Below are 17,897 nucleotides of genomic sequence, written 5' to 3'. Positions count from 1 at the left end.
ATTCCTTGTTTTACCAGCCAATGGGCCTCATTACGACCCATGCGGTAAGTTACCGCCTGGGTCGTACCTTTACCGCCATGGCGTAAACTATGTTTACGCCATGGTGGTTTGCGGCTTTACCACCCCATTCCAAGGTGAGTGGGGCGGTAAATCCCCATTTCCCATTTTACCCTTCCCCATTCCCATTTTTGCCCCATAGGGCATAATCGGAGTGGGGAAGGCGCTAATTACGCCACCGTAAATTACGGTGGCGTAATTAGCACCATGGTCCCTTAGCGCCATGGATTTTAACGCCTGCAAAAAGCAGGTGTTAAACTCACCATGGCGCTAAGAGACCTCGGAATCAGGCGTTAGGGGTCGGCGCTGTTTACGGCGCCGTTAACCCCTTAACGCCTGGCTCGTAATGAGGGCCAATGTTATCTCTCTGCTAAGGTCAGACAGTTCTGAAGCAGAAATGAATAACAACTTGGGGAGCACATACAGCCTGTATAATTATTTCTAGCTGCCTGCTATAATGGCCTAACTAGACAGAACACCTGGGTTTGCAGATCACTCGTGCTTATGTTCAACTTCAAGGTTCTCTCATTATAAAACAAAACAAATCATGTGGCAGCCTGGCATTTCTAACTATGTAAGCAACTTAAAGTTCAAGCAGCGGTCAGTTACTGTGCTCAAGCTGAAAACCAGAAAATATATATATATATATATATATATATATATATATATATATATATATATATATATATATATATATATATATATATATATATATATGCAATGAGTAGAGAGCAGAACAAAAGCTCAAAATGGCCTCCTTACACAAAATGGTTTCATGATGCGAAAGTGATACGAGTGCGGTTAGGCCAATATATAATCAGACGGCATAGTTGCATTTACATTTCTACAATGCCTGCCCGGCCACCAGCATCAAGGACTGCTCTGAAATCCTGGCTCCACTCATCACGGCCTTTATCAGCGTCTCCTTTGCCGTGGCACTAGCCCCATCCAGCCTCAAGGAAGTGTGGCTACTTCAGCTCCTAAAAATCCCTTGCTTGACCCCTCGGCCCCCATTAACTACAGTCCCTTTACGACAACCCCGATCCTACTGAAAATTCTTGATAGACCTACATATCTGCAGGTCCAACAATTCCTAGAAACCAACCACATATTGGGCCTACGCCAATCCGGATTCCGCCCCGCCCATGGCACAGGATCAGCGCTGCTGGATCTAAAAAGACAGATGGGTGAGATCAGGAATGGAGGCAAGCCGTCCCTGCTCCTCCTTTTGAATCTGTCAGCTGCATTTGACCTAGAGATTCACAAAATCCTGTGTCACCACCTTACATCGCCCCACTTCTCGCGTGAAGCAACGTCCCGGGTCGCCTCATTCCTAGAGGGCAGAGTCTTGAGTGTGTTTGCAGAGCATGCAAGTGCTGCGCCAACCCCTATTCCCTCCAGAGTCCCACAAGGTTCCTCCATCTCTCCCACACGCCACAACATTTGCACCAGACCATTATTTGACATCCTAGACACCATCGGCATAGCCTACACCAACTATGCTGATGACACCCAAGTCCTCCTCCCTCTCACAGGCTTTTATGAAGATGACTCCAAGCCCCTCAATATAGCTTACTTCACCATCCAGGCTTGGATGGTGGCAAACTGTCCATGCCTCAACGGGGAAAAGCCAGAAATCCTGCTGGTATGACCAACGGGGACTGTAAAAAAACAACCGATATACCATGTTTGACATAGACAACATACAGATCCCAGTCTCATCATCAGTCAAGACCCTAGGCCCTAGGGTCTACCTAGATGCCACCCTCTCAATGTCGTGCCAAGTTAGTTCCATTGCTTACTCTGCAGCATATTCTACCAAACTATTGAGGCGGCCAAACCCTTCTTGTCCACCGAGAGCTGCCTCACCATCACCAGAGCCGCCATAGGCTCAAGGCTGAACTATTGCAATGTCCTCTTTGCTGGCACCTCGGGAAAACATTTACAGAAATGGCAAGTCATTCAAAATAAAGTGCTCTGAGAAGTCCTTAGTGTCCTGAAAAGAGAACACATCATGAAAGCTAGGAGGGAAGTGCACTGGCTGCCTATTAGGGAGCGGGTTCTATTCAAAATACTGACCATCACTCACAAATGCCTCGCCAACACCGCCCCTCTCTATCTCGCCCAGAAGGTAAACAGAGCCTATTCGTCTAGACATACCAGAACACCATATGCCCATCGACTCCTACTACCTAAAGTCAGACATGCTAAAGGGGGAGGCGCAGGGTTCCTCTTCAATTCAGCAAATCAATGGAATACCCTTCCCCCACCACTCAGAGCAGAATCATCCTACTGGGCATTCCGCAAAGCCCTCAAAACCTGGCTGTTCGCATAAATCAAGCTCGAATGGTCAATTGTAACTGAATGTATACAACATCCACATGTAACATATGTATGTGATCACTTTAACAGTGCCACGATGCCCCCCTGCTGCGCGGTGTGACATATGCATGTGATCACTGTAACAGCACCACGATGCCCCCGGCCTGCTGCGCGGTGTGACATATGCATGTGATCACTGTAACAGCGCCACGATGCCCCCGGCCTGCTGCACGGCGTGACATATGCATGTGATCACTGTAACAGCGCCACGATGCCCCCGGCCTGCTGCACGGCGTGACATATGCATGTGATCACTGTAACAGCGCCACGATGCCCCCGGCCTGCTGCGTGGTGTGACATATGCATGTGATGACTGTAACAGCGCCACAATGCCCCCGGCCTGCTGCGCGGCGTGACATATGCATGTGATCACTGTAACAGCGCCACGATGCCCCCGGCCTGCTGCACGGTGTGACATATGCATGTGATCACTGTAACAGTGCCACGATGCCCCCCTGCTGCGCGGTGTGACATATGCATGTGATCACCGTAACAGCACCACGATGCCCCCGGCCTGCTGCACGGCGTGACATATGCATGTGATCACTGTAACAGCGCCACAATGCCCCCGGCCTGCTGCACGGCGTGACATATGCATGTGATCACTGTAACAGCGCCACGATGCCCCCGGCCTGCTGCGCGGTGTGACATATGCATGTGATCACTGTAACAGCGCCACGATGCCCCCGGCCTGCTGCACGGTGTGACATATGCATGTGATCACTGTAACAGTGCCACGATGCCCCCCTGCTGCGCGGTGTGACATATGCATGTGATCACTGTAACAGCACCACGATGCCCCCGGCCTGCTGCGCGGTGTGACATATGCATGTGATCACCGTAACAGCGCCACAATGCCCCCGGCCTGCTGCACGGCGTGACATATGCATGTGATCACTGTAACAGCGCCACGATGCCCCCGGCCTGCTGCACGCTTTCTAAATGGATAAATTAAACATGACTGTATACTCTGATGGTCAGCAGAGTTTTGCACAGCTTATCCATACTTGTTCCCCATTTCTCTCCTGATAGCTGCAGTACCGTGCTGTTCTTCTAAACCCACAATGTGGTCCCTTTCTACCTCTCTCCCCCACCCCACTCGGTTATCTCGCACTCATGGGTTGCCAAGTGTGGTTTCATAGTTTTCCACAATCAGATGGCAGGATGAGTCTGACGTTAATGACAGCACACCTTTCATCGCAACCCACTTTTCTGCACCAGGCAAGCACAACAACACAAGTAGAACAGAATGACTTTCCTACCAAGCTATCTGAGAGCAGCATGAGACTAGAGTTGCAGGAACACTCATCTCCCATCCAGCCAGCCTTCGAATGTAAACAAATTAAATTCACGCCAACTACAAGATCTCAATTGGAAAGAGCGCCCCTTCCTTTCTTATTTGACTTTGTCACTTGGCCCTTCCGCTGACTTACATCTACACACCTTTTCAACTCAGTGCAGTCAATCCCATCAGTTTGACATCTGACCCCCGGACACCTCTTTCTAAAGGTGTATTTGTTTATTTGATTTGTGTATAATTGGTTGTGAAATACAACTTTGTACAATGGCTTAAACACAGTTAGGAAAAAGTGCCCGTACTCCGCACGGGTTCTGAAAACAGACATAACACTCTCATCAATTGTTGAAAATCAATGATCCTGTAGGTCAGGGTCGATTATCACTTGATGTGCTTTGCACTCTGAAGTAAACTGCACTAAGAATGGCCGCGTGTGGCTTGCAGAGAGTTGGCATGTTGCAGCATAGTGGGACCTTCTGTGCACTCTCACCCCCTGTTGCCTCAGCCTGGTGCAGTGCTAATATCTCAGAATCGGTTCCTCCTAGGGCCTTGAAAAGTGGTTTTCGAAGAGCTTAGTACCGCGCGTCTAGACGCTTAAAATGAGTTAATCCGGTCATTCAATGAGCACACTGATGTTTCGCTGATTTCAGGCAACCGTCTCATGTGAAGGTGTTGGAATCCTGGGAAAGGGGTGGGGTGTCCAAATGTCATGTAGCCAGTAATGTCCGGAGGGTCCTAACAGCTAACTATGCACAATTTGGCGCAGATTGATTGGTGGAACAAGGTTTCCTACTACTTCAAAGGGGACTGTGTCACTTCCAACAACCATCCTGAGCCCTTAACCCTCCTAACGCACAGTATTGGTTCAATAACTTTACGACCGGCGCACTTTCTAAACCTAGCCCGCCACTGGGTGCAAAGGTTCCTGCTCTACTTCCTGGGACTATAATTAAAGACCAATGCAGCGATAGAGCAAGACCAATTGGGCAACTTTATGAATGTGTCTCCTTCTTTCCATAACCATGCTTTAAACCTTGCAGACAGGAGCTGTTTTAAAGCAGTGCTTGACTCTCTGAGAACACCGTTTCCTACAATTCTCACTTTGTCTACAAAGCGACCGCCATCAACTACAGATAAGCTTCACTAAGCCTGCAGCGCCATCCAGTGGGCAACTGTGTGAACTCTGATTTCTTCCCCATCGTTGTTCAGAACGTGGCTGACCCAAATGACCTTAATAGGGAGGTGGGTTATGAGATTACGCCTGAGAACACTTAGGCCATATATTATATACTGTGGGTTTTGTATTATCCGGACTAAATCCTGACTGGTTTCATGTTAGTCCATTCACCTCCATTCGCTGCAACGTATCCCAGATGTTATTCCTTTAAAAAAGAAAGGCTCTGTGGATGTTTCAAAGACTGGAGACCATGCACGTGGCAGGTGTGCGCGGTGCAAATCCTAATACTATAACATGTATGTTTTATTGGTTTTAGAAGACTCATCTTTTATTTAGTATTTGTAATAGTGTGAAAAGGTTGCAATGTAACCAAATGCACTTTAAACAAAAAAATAAAATACAAAACAAAAAATTAAAAAGAAATACTATTGCATCACTTTGTCATCTTGCTAAAACTCTGAAAGAAGAGAGTAACGGCTTGCTTGTGCTCATGGCTATGCATCGCAGGGATTGCTTAAGCACAGCACCTCTCCCTAAGCGCATCTGCACTCTGCCAGAAAGGGGGCGTGTCACCAAAGTTGCCTATACACACTACTCACAGTCAGACCTCCGGGTGTCCTCACTTCCTTTCTAGCCTACTACCACAGGAAAAACGTTCTCATATGTAGTTCCTGCCATGCTTAATTGTAATCCACAGGAATAACGTTCTCATATGTAGTTTCTGCCATCCTTAATTGTAATCCCTTGAACAAAGGAAATAGATCCTTTGCCAGCAGATAGGTTGGAGCAGAGCTTTAGGTGTCTGTAGCCTAGGCTGTCTCCTTGGTTCCTGGTTCTGCCCTCTTCCTGCAGCCCTCTTGGCCTTGAGCTCCAGCGCATACAGGGCCGATTCATGGAATTGTTTGCCCTGAGACTTGTATTTGTATTTGGGAAGCGATGGAACACAACCTTTGACTCCATGACACAACAGGAAGTGGCATCACATAGCATTGTTTCTTTATTTTTTTATTTTATACGGTTTATACAAACCTTTAAAAAATAAATTCCAAACACTTCAACAAGCAGCATGTAGCATACATCATTTTACATCGTTCCACATGTTCCTCAAGTCCACCTACTCCCTCCAGCATTCGGTTTACCCCAACACTCCATTTAGCCATTGCTTACTTCCTAAACAACAGCAACCAAACTTAGTCTCACTTCAATTGTTCTTAAGAAGTGTGTCAGAGGAAGTAACAATTTCAAATCGGTTCCATTAAACATGTGGCCCCACCAATCATCCGCACATAGGGAGGGATGGCTAACACTCCACGGACCCAGGTGTAAAGTTCTTTCATTGCGGAGGTTGATGCAAAAAAGAACTAGATGCTTCAGTGTTTCCGGTTCCCTTGTGCAGAATCTACACATAAGATTCATGTTATTATTGCCTTTTCACTTTTGTAATCGCTCCTTGGTTTTAAATAAGTTCATGCGAAATAACATGAAGCGTCTACGTGCATTGGGGTCTGGGAATAGACTAATGTAGCGTTGTGCCGTATTAAATGCGCGAGCCTCAGCTGGTACATCTGTCATCATTTTCGCTGTAGCTCTTTGGGCACAGGTTCTCTCCCAGTCTGCACGCCAAATTTTTATTTTTACAGCATTCGGATTTTCGTGTAGCATGGTGATCTTGATGTCTAATTCAGTTAATAAACATTCACATCTTTGTATCCACATAGCCACTAAGTTCTGACCTTTGTCCATTGCACTGAGGAGAATTTCAAACTGGAGAATATTTTCCTGTGCGCGGGTCTTTCGAAACAAGGATAACAGGTTCCAAGTGATTCTAGCCTGAAGTGAAATAAGGGAAAGTTTGTCTCTAATGCATGCTGTCGTCGTTCCTCTTGGAAGGCCCAGTACCTTCGTCCAGAATTGATTCTCTCGGAGGACCATAATTCATGTGTGCAGCCCAAAGCATTTTCGGCCCCATAGATCAGTGCTGGAATGACCTTCTGTTGATAAAACAACCTTAATGGCTCCAGAAAAAAAACTTCCCGAATTTCTTTTTCACAATTAGGGCTTGACTGGACAGCTGAACACATTTCCTCTTAGTCTCCGCTATCCAGGGACCATCGTTGCTGCAGGAACTTAATGTCATTCCCAAGTATTTCACACTTTGCAAAGTCCTCAATGGTGCTCCACCTAAAGTCCATCTAAACTTCTTTGTTATTTTCGAGGATCCGCCTTTCAAGTTCTTAAATATTAAGATTTCACTTTTACTTGGATTAATCAAGAGCCGATTCTTGCTTACATATTTCTGAATGGCATCAAGTTTTCTCTGTAAGCTAATAGGCGTTAAATCCATAATAACAAGCTCGTCGGCATATAAAACCCAACTTATGTGTGATCTATTTATTTTCGGCGAGAATGAACTAACTGCATCTATCGAGATACCAATGTCCAAAATAAAGAAGCTAAATATGGCTACAGCCTTGCTTTACACCCTTGCCTGTTACTACTGCTGATGACAACGTTCCAGCTTGATCCAAGCGAATCTTGATAGATGTTTCTGTGTGAAGCTCTTGGATCGCAGATGCAAGATCTTCCGGGCAACCCCACCGCCGCAATTTTGCCCACAGAAGGTCACGGTCAACAGTATCAAAGGCGCTCGAAAAATCGATAAACGCCACATATACTGCAGTATTAGTTTTTATGGCCTCCATTTTTGCCAAATTCAGTAGTAGTAAATTTAGAGAACAACCAACTTGTTTGACAAAACCAGCCTGTCTAGCATCAACATGACCCGTGTTTACAGCCCAATGAACCAATTTTTGTTGAAGGACAGTGGCATAATCTTTGCCCAAAACGTCTAGCAAAGCCACTGGTCGATAGTTTTTCAGATTTGTCCTGTCCCCTTTTCACATAGCATTGTTCCATAGTACACTACGAGAAACATGGTTATGCTATTACTATAACGTGATATACATTTCATACAAGAATGGATCACCATATGTTTCGTTATGTATCGTTAAGATCAGTGTGTATGGCCAAATGTTAATTACATGTTATTATACAGCACTTACGCTTAAGAGCTTTATATAGAAAAAATATGCATACAATATCACCCAACCTGTGTTGGTACTCATTTATCGACCTCAGAAGGATGAAAGGCTGATTTGAGGTGGTTAGGAACAGACTAAATCAGTGACTCACACCCTGAAGTGTGCCTGAAATAAACCTTTAATGAGTCTAGCAATTATTGAATAGAATTCCAAAAAGACAAATTATTCGGTATTCCTATTCTTTCTTAAATGACATCCCTGATCCCTGAAATCTAACACTGGAGCATCATGTATTGCAGCTCGGACAGCTTCCAACCGATATAATGAGCAGCGACGAAATAGCCTTAGGGCTTCAGGCAAGAGTAAACCCATCCACACAGTATTTAGGCACCATACACAATGTCGAATCATGTGGCTCAGGAGACCATCAGGAGCCAAGCAGTGCTTCCAATGCTTTCTATGCCAGGTGTAATCCAGAACAGTCTTATGCATTGTGTGTGTAGACTGAGTAACTATGAGCTCAGCAGGAGGAAGTGCTCAGTATTGCCCACCCTAAAGAATTGGCATGCACCCAATTTATAATTAAAATGAGGTCCCTGAGAAGTTGCTCAGTCTGCAGGTATTTGGTTCAAACCTGCTCCGCTGAGTAATCTGAAAAGATGTAGATGTTCATCGCAAGTATGGCAGTGCAGGCAAAAAGTGTGGGTAACGGAATAAGCGCCACTTTTCCCTCCCTGCCACACTATGACTATGGCCCTGGTGTGGGGGATTTATCCCCTGCATCATGCTGAAAATTGGCAGAATTACCGCAGCAGTAATTCCACCAGTGCTACATCTGCAAAAAATACCACATAGAGTCCAATGGACTCTCAAATAATGGGGATTACCTCGGGCACCGCCACTTGTGATTCAGCGGTAATTCCGCTGGACCAAGTGCTGGCAACAGTAATTCCACTGGGTGGTATTCGGACAGATTTACCACCGGAATACCTCCCAACTCGTACTGAGGCCCATGAGAGATGACTGAATTCCGGCATTGAATATTTCCAACTTATTTAATAATTCATCATATGGGAGCTCATTTATAGCCTCATTACGATTATGGCGCTGTGGGAAAAATCGGTGGCAACACGGCAGTAATTCCATTCCCGCTACATTCCCACACCACCATACTACGAATTTGGCAGTGAGGAGGAGGATTCACCTCTAGCAAAAAGCTGGAGGTGAATCTGCTGCCTTACTGCCAAAATCAGTGCAGATACCACCGGTGGTAATTCCACCAAAATCCCCATGAGGACCTATGGACTCCAATAAATGGGGACTACAACTGCCTACCACCACTTCCAATCCGGCAATAATTCCGCCATACCAAGTGGCGGTAACAGTAAATTCGTTTGGCACTATTTCAGATTTACCGCTAAAATACCACCAAACTTGTAATGATGCCCTTAGAGCGTGCCATGAGAACCAAGAAAAGTTGGCATGAGCGTCTTCTGCCATCCACCTATGTGGATTAATCGCTCTATCATGACTTGTGCACCGGCGGGACGGTATCACAGGTTAAACAACAACAGCAGAACCGTGTCCAGCGGCCGAAACCCCAACGCGACCAACGTAAGTCTGCCACCATCGATGGAAGATGCGGCAGTCAGTCCGCTGGAAGAAGTGATGTCAGACCTATTTCTGGTGGCGGTCAGACCGCCAGTGGTAGCAACAAAGCCACAACCACTGCTACTGGTCTCCACCATAGTCCCTGCGGGGGAAGAGGTTGAAATAGCCCATCCAGGCACATTCCGATGCATCAGAAATGGCAGGTGCAAGGGCCCCACGTTTCACTGGCACAGAATTGCAGGTGCTGGTGGACGACGTGATGCCAATAGAGGCACGACCCCTTGGTGCAGAGAAGCACCTCTCACGTGGCAGTGAGAAGAGGGACGTGCGGATGGGATTGGTCAATGCAGTCAATGCTGTGTCTGCTGTGCCAAACACGCCGGCAGGCCTCAGGGCTCTCACAAGACACAAACCACATAAAACATAAAAACGACATCAATTAAGGATCAGAGAAGTCAGTCCACTCCTATATCGAAGAGAAACGTTTTTTCGCTCTTTTTAAATTGCGCTGCTGATGGAATTTTTCAGAGCAAGAGAGGGAGTCCCTGCGTCAAAGCTGGAGCCTCCAATGTTCTTTAGGAAGACACAAGGTTGAGACAGCAAAGCATCTTTATTTGAACGCAAGGTACGTCTGAAAGGCGTTTTCTTAATTCGAGAACAAAGGTATGAAGGAGTTTCGCCAGCTAGGCATTTGTCCACCATATTGGATCCCTTGAATTGTATTCTTTAATTAACTGGGAGTCACCGCAGCTTCACAAACATACCACCTGAGCAGAAGCTGATGCCATGTATGTATACTTTGCCCTGTGCAGGCAACACATCACAGCAGTCCAGTGGCCATGAAGCTGCACATGCCAAATGGCAGAGAAGGAGTGGCAAGAAGCAGTGTGCTGTTACATCAATGCGCGTGGCCAGCACCTCTGGCATCGTCACACATGCAAGTGACAGCAGTGCAGAGCCAGTAGCCACAGTGGGTTGTGGTACCGATACTCGTACCACCCGGCCAATCCCAGCAGACCCACCCCACATTGCACTACCCACTTCACAGGTGGGAGCAGTTGAGCAGGAGGAAGAGGCCCCGCCTGCTGACCTTGTGGCCCAGGTGCCCATGCAGGAGGGAGAGGAGGAAGATCTGCATTGAGGTATGCAAGAATACTCTGAGGACCAGGATGAAGATTGGGCCACCGCTCCGACTCAGACGTCTACTTCACAGCACACGGCTACTACACACGGCGATGTGGAGATTTATATCAGACAGCACTGTTGGTTGCAGACCAACATGACCTAGTCCAAGAGAAGAAACAACACAGAGTATCCTGCAACAGATGGAGCACCACAACCAGCTCCTCGTACGGCAGAATGGCATACAGGCATCAGTTAAGGAATCCCTCGACATGCACACATCGGCCATTTTAGGCCTACATGAAAAGGCAAATACAGTCCACAAAAAGCAGGAGGAGGCTGGAGCAAAGCAATGCTGGACTAGCAGAATCCAATATGGCATTTACTTGGGCTGTGCCAGCTGTTGGTATCCTGCATCGTGGCATGCATCTAGAAATGCTCCTCTGTCTGGAGGTCACCAGCAGGGTGCAGGAACATCTGACAACTGTGCTTGACCGGCAGGACCAATCACTGCAACAGTCCCTTCCATGGCTGCAGCAGTCACAGTCGTCCGCATCTCATGTGGCCAGCACGGTATCCCAGAAAGAAAGCCCACCTCGTATACGCAGCTGTTCCAATCCCACACTACCATCAAAGGGTATTCCATAGGGATAGGAACCACCTCCAAAGATAAGATGGAGGAAGGGAACCACTGCATTATTCATAAGGGTGCACTGTACAGTACACAGAAACATTGGCATTGCACACATATGTGAGGGAACATGTGTGCTGCTTGGAAGCATAGCCCCAGTTGGGCCAGATTCCCACAAGGCCAGGATGTGGCACATGATGCAATGTGTTTGAGGTGCCATTAACATCGCTTTGCCGTATGGGGTGTACATATATGAAACTCCTGGAGGGGAACATGCGAGCACAAGAGTTAAGTTGTACTACCTAGTGCACATGTTCACTGTAATTCAGGTTGTCATTCTATGTGGCAACCGACATCAACATAAAATGCATCTCTGCCCACATCACAACCTACTGGGTGGAGGGCCTTGGGATGGCAATGTTGAGCAGTACACATGATTGGTGGTAGTGCCACCCCACATGCATGTGTGCTACACCATATTGTCACATGCATTTATTGATGAATGTGGTTCATTTGTGGGATGGAAAAGTACCAGGTGCGTTCTACATTCTGTGCCACTATACACACCTCTAGAAGTAATCATGTATCAGTGCCTGTCGCACGGCTGCGTATTCGTCTGAGTGTGTCAGTGAACCATCATCTGCTGGGTCGCCTCTGTCTGTCATCTGCTTCATCCCCACTGTCTGCATCCGCTCGCAATGGTACACCCCTATGCATTGCAATGTTGTGTAAGATGCAGCACACCAGGGTGAGGCTGCACAACTTTCCAGGGCCATACATGAGCGTGCCTCCAGTACTGTGCACGCAGTGCCATTGGTTCTTCAGCACTGCAAAGGCATGTTGTAGGTCATTGCCTGTCCCTGTACATGCTCGCTTTTAGCATCGGCTGCTGCTGTTTGTCGGTCGTGCACAGGTGTCACTAACCACAGTCTGCAGTGATAGGCAGCATCACTGGTGGTTTCATTGAGACACATTAGATTTGTGGCATGCTCATTGACAGTGCGGCACAGTTATGCCCTGCTTGTGTTTCGACATTTACCCATCAGCCACTTCCTCCTGTTGGTCATGCTATGCACCATTCATGGCACACTACACTACTGTTCTGCATTTCCATTGCCTCATGTGGGAATTTTGCACACATGTGAGTGAATATCATGTTTGAATCACACACAGCCTGGGTGTTCATGCTATGAAAACCTTTTCTATTCTGATACATGCGTTCATGTGCCTGGGGAGTATGAAGGCTACAGGTGTCGCATCAATTACACATACCACGTTAAGTAGTCCAGTCATGCTGTAGAATGTGTTGCTCAATGTGTTGATGGTGGGGGCATCTGTTTGATGTGCTCCCCCCTTCATCCGATCATGGTGTCCAGCACCTGGGTGAGGATGCCATTGAATGCTGGCTGTGCGATGCCAGCTACATGTCTGAGAGAGGTCTGGAATAATCCACTGGCACAGAAACGCAATAAGCTCACCACCTTCAGAATTGGAGGAATGACTGTGATCATTAGTATATCTTTCGAGGAACTCTTTCGGTGGGGTTGTCCTGTTGCTGGACCTCAGCGCCCTTGGTTATATTGCTGGTATGACCTTTCAGGGTCGCTTGGAAAAGTAACAACGGAGTCCTTGGTTCCTCTCCTCCGTTTTGAAAAATGAAACTCTTTAGGGTGTTACATTGGCTTATTCCCAAGCGCCCTGATTTAACCCATGACATTATTCACAAGACATTAAGAATACTAGTGGGAAACAGTGCAACTAGCCATGATTTGAAAAAGATGATTTAGTCATCGAAACACGTGTAATCACAAAGGGCACCAGAATATCGCATAATAAACCACAAGATGTGGAGTTTCCGAACACTGTAAAGGGAGTCATCTGTCATCCTTTTCAGTTATTTGTGGGCGCTTGGGAATAAGCCAATGTAACACCCCAAATGACTGTGATCATGTTGATATGTGACACTAGGTCAGCAGCTAAACTATCTGTCAGGTGCTTGATGGTCCTTTGGTCGAGTCTGTATATTCTGAGTGTGTGCTCTGCTGACATCACCTGGAGACTTACCCTTGGGAGATGAATACGTGGTCTCTGGTGCCATCTGTCATGTGCCCTGTAGGGTGCACAATGTTGAATGGCGATTTCAATTTGCCAGTGTGCATGTTTGTGTGCATTCCATACTTTTCATGCACACCCCAGGTCTTCCATTTCTCACGGTAGAATGTAATTCTGGGCCCACAGTCCTTGGTGCAACGCATGGATGGGTGTATTGTTGTTTACATGTTTTACCTGCTGTGCTAGGTTGCATGCAGTCATGAGTGTTCCCGGGGGCCCTTGCAGACCCAGCGGTGCAGGGGCTCCGAGGATGGAATGCCCAGAAGTGTGTCTCCAAGCAAATCTAAGGCCCGAGATGCGCGCTGCCTTAAAAAAAAACAAAATAACGCAAGCTCTGTGCAAGCCCCACAGCCGCCTTTTTATTTGTTTTTAAGCAGCGCAGAACTCACTCCTTACTTTCCCTTGGAATTGACATATGTTTCATGTGCTACTGGGCAACCGAGAGACCACCATCTTTTTTTTCTTGATACATTGGAACACCTCCCACTGTTAAATCAGGCCCCTGCAGACTTGGGTGCTAGATCAGCGGGGGGCGGAGGGGCCCTTCCCAGTACGGATTGACGGGCCCAGCTTGAATAGTCTCCCTTTTCCTCAATCATGTCCACAGGTCAGGGAAGGCCTCTGTTGGCCCCATTTGCCACTTTGTCGCGGTTTGAATTTTAGTGGCCACAGGTTAGCAGCATCATAGCTTTTGGGGTCACCTTGCCGACAACTGGAAAATACAGCATGAGGCACCTGTGGGGGTGCTTCATTAAAATGGAGTCAAAAGAATGCACTGGGTGTCAGGGATGTCATTTGGGGTTAGTCGGTTGTAGCAGCTTCTACCCCCAGCTTCTCCTCGGTTACCCCTAGACCTGTCTTTGCTACCCCTGGGTCACTGGACAAAGAGGCAGCGCCAAGAGCAGAAATCTGTGTTGCACCTGGAAAAGGCGGTTGCAAATGCAGCTAAATGTGCCACAGCTTTTTTCAGCTGGAATCTCGATCTCATTAGCTGGAGAAATAACAGGAATGCAAGTAAAACCATGAAGCCGCCATGACTAACAGGTTGGCAGTCCATTAGTGAAGAATGCCTGAATGGTTGGGTTCAGAGGCGGGGCTGTCTGTTCAGCTCATAGCCAGTACTGTAGCACAGGTAGGGTATGGCGGCTAGGTCTAGCCGGCTGGGAAGGGGTAAGAGCAGCCTGCAGTACTCAGTGACAGCACAGCATGAACGCAAATCTCATCAGTGTTTACCGTTGTCTGCTTTGCACATCCAATGAGCCACTGGACATGTGATGAGGGGTGTACCCCAGTGGCTTCTGCCAACAATCATGCCTGGGCACTGTGTGACCTAACCCAGATCTGCCAGACCTGCATCACAGGCACACTGTAGATAGACGCAGGGGAGATAATTGTACATGTCTGCCTTTGAAATAAACCACCTTTTGTTTCCTCAAGCAAAACAATATGTGTTTGGAAGAATAGCTCCAGGTCAACACACCTGCTTTGGGAACAAGAGGATGCCTGGGTACAATTGCTGTTCCAGTGCTTAGAAGCTGGAGGATGCTGTCATTAAGCAAGATATAAAGGACCAAAGAAAATAATAAAATAGGCCTTTTCTATGGGTGATGTCATGGAGCTGCTGCTGTTTACATTTTAAAATAAAATAAAACCTGCAGTAAATGTGACCTGCAACACATCCTTCCCCTCTACCTCCCATCTAACAAAAAACTGTGGGTTACTTATCAAATGAGCAAAACAGAAGAGTGAGGGCTGGAAGGTTGAAATCATTCATAACCGCTGGCACAGCTCAGGGGAACCCTCCAGACCATAGTTTATTTAAGCCTGCCAAGCCACTACAGAAGGGGAAAGACTATATGCAAGTCATGCTTGGTCCAACCCAAACTGCTAGGTCACATCCTTTTTCACAAGACCACAAGCAGCCCCAGACATGTTCCAGCCTCATTGGGCCTCATCAGTGGGGAGTAGCCTGGGTCTCTAGGCCCAGCAGGCTTTACTAGGGGTGATGTCATGGGGCTGCTGCTTCCATTGTAAAATAAAAAGGCCCTGCAATTACTGTGACCTGCAACACATCCTTCCCCTCTATCTCCCATCAAACAAAAAAAAAAAGACTGTGGGTTACTTATCAAATGACAGGAAGATGATGCTGGAAGGTTTCAAATCATTCATAACCACTGGCACGGCTCTGGGCAACCCTCCAGAGCATTGCTTTTCTGGTTGGACATGTGTTGGTCAGTTTCTATTTCCAGTCTGTGGCCAGACACTTGACAGGCACTGGATGTCTGCACTTTGGGGTTTAGGCCTCTTCGATATGCTCTCCCTGTTCACAGTTTAGCCCGAATGATGTACAATAGTCCAGGTTGTTGTGTTGGCGGTCTGCTTACATTCTCAGTAATTTGGTAATATGGGCCGATACAGTGATATCAACGTTACATGTGGTGATCCATTCTTGTATGAAATGTGTATCATATTACAGTGATACCACTTCCTTTTTTGTCAAGGGTGAAAGGTTGTGTGCCATCACTTTCCATGATGCACTTGGGGGTGGGGTTAAATTACATCCCTTCCTGTAATGTCATCAGAGGCCCAGGGTCATGTGATGTCACTTCGGCTACCCCTGGCATTTTGGTGAAGTGACGCCTCTGCCGGGCTGGGATTCAGGTGGTGTTAATGCATGCAGACAGTCAGCCAGCAAGGAGCTGAAATACTGAGCATTCATTGAAAGGCTGTGCATCACTTTTGACAGCAACGTACTAATGGAGAGAAAACCAGAATAAGAAATGTAGCAAAATACTATTGTATGGCTTTTTACCCCATTTTTCTCTAATGTTTTTCCATAGAATGGACCATTTCATAGTTTTAAACCTTTTTACAGGAGAGAACCTTACATTACTAGGGCTCCCGCTACTACCCTCGGTCACTCGCAGTTTGATAATGCCCCTACTCTCAAATTAGTCACCTTCTACTGCAGACCTTGAATATGTTACAATGCCAGTGACCTTCAGGACCCGACCACCCTCCAGGTAACAACAAGCTGCCTCCACCATTAGCGTGTGCACAATCATTTCACTGGTTCCCGCACAGTGGCCGCTGGTATTTCCGGGCACCAGGGGACAGATGCTGGACCCTCTTGTTTTAACACCAGGTGAAAGATGAAGGCGTTGATCCAAACACGTGTATATTTCATCTAGAGCAGTACTCAGAGCCTGCCGTCAGCGGCATGGTCATCTGCACTTTGTGCATGCCGGGTGGCCCATGCCGGCCCCGGGAGTCTGTGGCGTTGCCAGTGTTTCTTCAAGAAGCACGCATGGGGGCCCCACATTTTGTGTAACGCCACTGCCTGCAGTATGCCTGCTTCGATGTCCTTCGTAGCACATCGTCCCCCACATATGTATGCATTTCCCTTGCTGCACTCACCATCCATGCTGTGCATCATTGTCATCTGGTTCAGCTTCATCTTCAGATGCCCCCTCTCTGTGCTGTGCCGCCCTTCCCGCTTGTGCTTGCTGTTGTCTCTGTGTGTGCGAGTGGATGGCCACTAGTGCTAGGTTTGCCCCTGCAATCGCCATCTTGCTCTGGTCGGTAGGCAGGACTTTCGAACACATCCGTTGTGGCATATACTTTCGGTGGTATTTAGGATGATTTTGTGGCACAATGACGACTCCTTCTTGGCGGATGCATGTAACTCTCTGACAGCGGACCACCTTTGTTCCGCCAGGTTGTGGTGGCGCTAATGGTGGATTGACATTAGTGACATCGGCTCGATTGCTCAAGTTTCACTGCCCTCGTGATCGGGGGAAACATGTCATTTTTCAGCGGATATGTGGCAGCTATGCACTTTACGTCGCACTCTAAATGAGCACCATAGTGTTATGGACTGCAGTCTACCAATAGCTATGTAATCTATTATTACATTTTTTCTATAGCAGTTCATTTCAAGATTAATTTTTACTGCCTTTGCTGTCTATAAGCCAACTTGGGCATTGCCATATTTGGATATGAACAGTCCCACATCCCCAGCCTCCCTGATGCAAGTCTCAGCATATGCCTAAGGCAAAGGGGAACGCCAAGGCCAAAACAAAGAGGCGGCCTTCTTCCCCATGTACCTAACGTTGACTTTGAGGGGCCAGGCAGTGCTCCAGAACCTACTTCCGATGGAGGGGATCAGGAGGGTACAGAGTCTGTGGCAGAATTTATCCCAAAGGACCAATCTGTGCTACAAGGTTTGTTGGCAGAGCGTGGGCCCCCATGTTAGTGTATGAATTTCAGACGGCGTGCCCATCTCTTGAAGGTCTTAAGAGCCACTCCTGTTCCCAGTTGGATGGAGAGCCCCTTTGAAGCAAAGGATCTAATAGGAAGATGGGCTCCTGTTTAGTGTACCCACAGATTCCACTGCTGTAGACCACAAGAGACCTGTGGTGCGTCAGTTTGTGAGACACTTCCTACTAATGTTGGACCATGAAGGCC

This window comes from Ambystoma mexicanum, chromosome 3p (assembly GCF_040938575.1).
Source record: "Ambystoma mexicanum isolate Mex_15411 chromosome 3p, UKY_AmexF1_1, whole genome shotgun sequence".
Classification (NCBI taxonomy): Eukaryota; Metazoa; Chordata; class Amphibia; order Caudata; family Ambystomatidae; genus Ambystoma; species Ambystoma mexicanum.
The sequence above is the reverse complement of the archived record's forward strand: the minus strand, read 5'-3'. Positions refer to the sequence as shown.